Raw genomic sequence first — 6,621 nt, forward strand, 5'->3', positions numbered from 1 at the left:
TTTTTGGTCAAAAAAATTTTGATCAAAAAAATTTTGGCTCAAAAAATTTTCGGAAAAAAAATTTTGATCAAAAAAAATTTTGGTCAAAAAAATTTTGGTCAAAAAAATTTTGGTCAAAAAAAATTTGGCCCAAAAAATTTTGGTAAAAAAAAATTTCGGAAAAAAAATTTTCAGTGGTCAAAAAAAATTTGGCCCAAAAAATTTTCGTCAAAAAATTTTTGGTTAAAAAAATTTTGGTCAAAAAAAATTTGGCCCAAAAAAAATTTTGGCCCAAAAAATTTTCGGAAAAAAAATTTTGGTCAAAAAAATATGTGTCAAAAAAATTTTCGGAAAAAAAATTTTGGTCAAAAAAATTTTGATCAAAAAAATTTTTGAGAACAGTCACATTTTTACATTTGACAGCGCCATTTTAATTCAAAATTGTGACTGTTCTCTTGGTAGAATAAATGATTTTAGTACGAAAAATATTCAATTTCATACAAATTCTCGTCAAAATCGTTTTGATGTATTAGGAGAACAGTCACATTTTTACATATGACAGTACGTCGACTGAAACTTTTGTGTTGTGCACGACGTGCAATATAGCTAGGAAAATGTTAGTCAAATTGAGTATTTTTCAGTCACAATTTTGACTAACATTTTCCTAGCTGTATTGCACGTCGTCCACAACACAAGTTTCAGTCGACGTGCTGTCAAATGTAAAAATGTTCTGCTGATACATCGAAACGATTTTTCCGAAAAAATTTTTTTGGCCAAAATTTTTTTTCCCAAAATTTTTTTGTCCAAAAATTTGGTCAAAAAAATTTTGGCCCAAAAAATTTTTGAAGAAAAATTTTTGGTCAAAAAAATGTTGGTCAAAAAAATTTTTGTCAAAAAAATTTTCGGAAAAAAAATTTTGGTCAAAAAAATTTTGGCCCAAAAAATTTTCGGAAAAAAATTTTTGGCCCAAAAATTTTGGTCAAAAAAATTTTGATCAAAAAAATTTTGGCCCAAAAAATTTTCGGAAAAAAAATTTTGGTCAAAAAATTTTTGATCAAAAAAAATTTGGCCCAAAAAATTTTGGTCAAAAAAAATTTGGTCAAAAAAATTTTGGTCAAAAAAATTTTTGGTCAAAAAAATTTTGGTCAAAAAAATTTTGGTCAAAAAAAATTTGGCCCAAAAAATTTTCGTCAAAAAATTTTTGGTCAAAAAAATTTTGGTCAAAAAAATTTGGCCCAAAAAATTTTGGTCAAAAAAATTTTCGGAAAAAAAATTTTGGTCAAAAAAATTTTTGATCAAAAAAAATTTGGCCCAAAAAATTTTGGTCAAAAAAAATTTGGTCAAAAAAATTTTGTCAAAAAAATTTTGGTCAAAAAAAATTTGGCCCAAAAAATTTTTGGTCAAAAAAATTTTGGTCAAAAAAAATTTGGCCCAAAAAATTTTGGTCAAAAAAATTTTGGTAAAAAAAATTTTTGGTCAAAAAAATTTTGGTCAAAAAAATTTTCGGAAAAAAAATTTTGGCCCAAAAATTTTCGGAAAAAAATTTTTGACCCAAAAATTTTTGGTCAAAAAAATTTTGATCAAAAAAATTTTGGCCCAAAAAATTTTCGGAAAAAAAGTTTGGTCAAAAAAATTTTTGGTCAAAAAAAATTTGGTGCAAAAAATTTTAGTCAAAAAAAATTTGGTCAAAAAAATTTTTGTCAAAAAAATTTTCGGAAAAAAAATTTTCGGAAAAAAAATTTTGGTCAAAAAAAATTTTGGTCAAAAAAATTTTTGTCAAAAAAATTTTCGGAAAAAAAATTTTGGTCAAAAAAATTTTGGCCCAAAAAATTTTCGGAAAAAAATTTTTGGTCCAAAAATTTTTGGTCAAAAAAATTTTGATCAAAAATATTTTGGCCCAAAAAATTTTCGGAAAAAAAATTTTGGTCAAAAAAAATTTGGCCCAAAAAATTTTGGTCAACAAAAATTTGGTCAAAAAAATTTTTGTCAAAAAAATTTTCGGAAAAAAATTTTGGTCATAAAAATTTTGGCCCAAAAAATTTTCGGAAAAAAATTTTCGGAAAAAAATTTTTGGCCAAAAAAATTTTTGGTCAAAAAAATTTAGGAAAAAAATTGGCCCAAAAATTTTTGGTCAAAAAAATTTTGATCAAAAAAATTTTGGTCAAAAAAAATTTGGTCCAAAAAATTTTGGTCAAAAAAATTTTTGGTCAAAAAACTGACTGTTCTCCTGATACATCGAAACGATTTTTCCGAAAAATTTTTTTTCTAAAATTTTTTTGGCCAAAATTTTTTTTCCCAAATTTTTTTTTTCCAAAAATTTTGATCAAAAAAATTTTGGAAAAAAAAATTTTGGTCAAAGAAATTTGTGCAAAAAATTTTAGTCAAAAAAATTTTTGGAAAAAAAATTTTGGTCAAAAAAATTTTGGAAAAAAAATTTTTGACCAAAAAAATTTTGGTCAAAAAAAATTTGGCCCAAAAAATTTTTGTCAGAAAAATTTTTGGTAAAAAAAATTTTTGGTCAAAAAAATTTTGGTGAGCCGAGTGAGACTAGCGATCGCAGCGTGAAATGGGGGATCGTGACATATGCCGGTTTTGGAAAAACGGATTTCAAAGTCTTTGTCGATCTGAGAGTGAATACTCTCCCTCATGGCTGACACCTTAGCGTGGTAAGGAGGTCCAGTTGGGCGATAACCGTCCAATTGCCAACAAGAGCAGCCGTCTACTTTAGCACTTTGCCAAGTGCTTTGCATTTTTTTGACCAAAATTTTTTTGACCAAATTTTTTTTGACCAAAATTTTTTTTTCAAAAATTTTTTTTTCCAAAAAATTTTTTTGATCAAAATTTTTTTCCTAAAATTTTTTTGACCAAAATTTTTTTGACCAAAAATTTTTTTGTCCAAAAATTTTTTTGACCAAAATTTTTTTGACAAAATTTTTTTGATCAAAATTTTTTTCCCAAAATTTTTTTGACCAAAATTTTTTGGGCCAATTTTTTTTTGACCAAAAAATTTTTTGACCAAAAATTTTTTTCCGAAAATTTGCTGTCAGTACCCCCCCAATAGCCGCAGACAACGGGAGAAGATAGAGGCACGATACCATCATTGTCTTCCGAGTCCGCGATCACAAAAATCAAGATGAGACGACCGAACCAGGTCCTGCTCCAGCAAACCTGGAGGCATGGTGCTAACGAGAGGCCTGACAGAAGTGATTGATTTTTACTTGACATTAAACTGGTCACTGTGACTTTTAGACACCCGAGTTTTGCAACTCCAGTGCGACGAAACGGCTGTTCGGCCGATTTTTCATAGTCCAACTCGCAGTATTTCGAAGCGTGCGCCATATGCCATTTGGCGCCATCTCGTCATGTCTAATACTGCAAGTTAAATAATTTGACGTTATATAATTGACAAAAAAACGGGAATTTCACAAAAAGGATCAATTACTATAAATAATTGACAACTATATATATAAATTTATGTATAAACAAAAATGTCAATACACATGAAATTGTTGTGCCAATAGCCTGAAAAGGAATTTGATGAACTTATATTGAGGAAACAGAAATAGAAGATTACACTGGTTTAATTAATTTATTATAAAATAGCTGATAACTCATACTTTCCACGTAGTAAATTAAGATATATTCAATATTTCTTGCTTCGATTCCAAAATGTGAGTAAGCGTCCTTGTATACATCGTCTTGTAAATACGAAACTCGTCCGCTGTATTTCATATTTAACAACGATACAGATCTGACTAACATTCTTTAATCAAACATTTCTTTAATCAAAATGTAACAATTATATATTAATTAATATTATTCTTGTATCACAATTTGAAATAAATAATTAGGTACGGTGCAAATAATTACTTATCATTAGCTGCCACAAAGTGTAAGTAAATATTATTGTTATTTATATTGATTTAATTGAAAATTCCATGCAAGCAACGGTAACCATGGATATGTCAAAAAAATTTTATAAAAAAAAAATTTTTGGTCAAAAAAATTTTGGGAAAAAAAATTGGGCCAAAAAATTTTAGAAAAAAAAATTTTTGGTCAAAAAATTTTTTGGAAAAAAAATTTGAGTAAAAAATTTTGGGCAAAAAATGTTTTGTCAAAAAAAAATTGGGCAAAAAAATTTTGGTTCAAAAATTTTTGGTCAAAAAAATTTTGGGCAAAAAATTTTTTGTCAAAAAAAAATTGGGCAAAAAAAGTTTGGGCAAAAAAAGTTTGGTCAAAAAAATATGGGAAAAAAATTTTTGAACAAAAAATTTTGGTCAATAGCGCAAATCTGAGAATCAAGACACAAATATTTTACATGACTTATATAAGTTTTAAACCTGCAAAGGCACATGAATTCTATATTTAAGAGAGTGTGCTATTGAAAAATGCATACGAATGAATTATAGGATGCGACATCTGTCGCATATGTAGTAAACTTTCAGCAATAAGGTGCGGTTTAAACAAGTCTATATATTCTATATTCTATATTATATATATATATATATATATATATATATATATATAATATAGAATATAGAATATTATTATATATATATATCCATATTGTTATACATGGAAATTTATTTACAGAAATGTCACACTTTCTCTGGTATTTCAATTTCCCAATCTACATATTGACCCATCCTTAACCATTTGCAAATCAACTTTAGGCCCAACTAAATCTCTAATATTATTTATTCCATATTTAATCATTGTTGGTCTTCCCAGTGACAGTCCCCAAGCAATTACATTTACATCTTCTGGCAAGCTCATTGGTAATCGCATTTCAGGACGAAAAATTCCAGAATTTCCAACCTATAATAACATAACTATTATAACAAATAAAATTTAGTTCGATTTTATTTTGAAAGCTTAGTTCACTCCAACAAATTATAAAAAATCTGCCAGCAAATAATTATATAGTCATAGTCATTTCTATTATAATAATACCTCAATCCATTTTGCAAGTCCTGGCTGATAACAAAAAATTTCCATACTAGGTTCAGTGTAAGGATTATATGCTGGTTTAAATTCTAATTGTCTTATTCCCAATTTTTTGAAAAATTCATATCCAATTCAACTCCAATTAGGTCACCAAGAGCTAATCCTCTATCGACCACTACACATTCAACTTGATGAAATTCAGCTAGATCAGTTGCATCAAGTGTTTCATTAAGGAAAACCTATCTTTTATAGGTATATACACCTAAGTCTGTTTTTACACGGTAGATTGGTTCCAGAAGAAGCCGTGTAAAAAAAAGTGTAAAAAAAGACATTGATCTTACACAAAAATAGGTGATTTGTTCTTAATCTCTAAAACCTATTAAAATTAGTGAAAAACAAGAATTTTTAAGAACGAGAATTCATGTTTATTTTATTAAATCAAATATATAATGCTTATTTTCACAAGCATAGTAATTAATGATAAAAAAGATATGCACTCTAATCTTAAAAGTATTATAAATTCCCCTAAATTAGTGCTATTCACATTTGCTTTGACCAGTAAAAATTGTTTATACGCGCTAAAGGGGAATTCACTTAAATCTTTAAGCTAGTGTTTCAAATACATAAAATTTGAAATCATGCTAAATGGAATAAAATCGTGTAAAAAAATTAAAAATATTCAGTATTCATTTTCAGTATCAATATTTTTGCAGCAGTTTAGTTTAGTATAGTTTTCTTTCTATTTTTATTATCTGCATCGTGTTTATCAATTACTAACATATAAAATTAAATAATAAAACAACATTTGTAAATTCAATACGCACATAAATTTATTTCATCATAATCACACAAATAAAATAAAAATAATAATTACTAATTAAATAAAATATACAAAATGTTCCTAATATCCTTCTCTACATGGATTACTTACATGCAAAAATGTATTTAATAGAAAAATGATTTAAATTCGCAATAATAACAACCAATTCATGATTGAATAAATAAAAGTAATAAATCGATACAAGTATATATACATATTTACATTATTTCATTTTTGCATAAAGGGCATAATTCACTTCTTCAATTGTTTTTTTTTTACAAAACCAGCTACAAATATGTGTTTTAGACAAAAACCCTGATGATGGCACGTACCTAATTTCGATACGTCGTGCAAACATTTTATTAATTTTTTTCCTTATATGTATGTATCTATATACTTGTATCAATTTCATCCTTTTCCGATGTCTATTATTGTCTTTTTGTTCCGGTTACGCCTTCAATGTCCTGACGGAACTTACGGGTTTCCGGGGCGTCAGGCGCGCCTTGAATCCTTCGGCTCGTTTCAGGATGATGTCGGCCTGAAGCCTGAAATTCTTTTTGGTTAAATTGCTGTGAATACGGGAATTACGAAGGATCGTCGACGGGATTATCTTCAGTTTTAGCATTGTGTATTTGCAAACTGGGGAGGAAAAATTGGTCGGAAAAAAGTTTTAGAGAATACCGGGTTGTTGTAGAGTGTTTAACTGCAAACAAGCTTGTCGAATGTTTCAGTTATTTTGCACAAACGATTTAAAAGTTACAAGAGTTGTTAAATATACTCGCCTACTCAACTCAAGTAGAATTCTTTTTCTTACTTAAACTTTCCTGGAAAAATCATTGTTCGTATCATTTCACACTTTTCGTGGGCCTATAATA

Source organism: Ctenocephalides felis, unplaced genomic scaffold, assembly GCF_003426905.1.
Source record: "Ctenocephalides felis isolate EL2017-DRISC unplaced genomic scaffold, ASM342690v1 CF-g0.4_SCAFFOLD_01886, whole genome shotgun sequence".
Classification (NCBI taxonomy): Eukaryota; Metazoa; Arthropoda; class Insecta; order Siphonaptera; family Pulicidae; genus Ctenocephalides; species Ctenocephalides felis.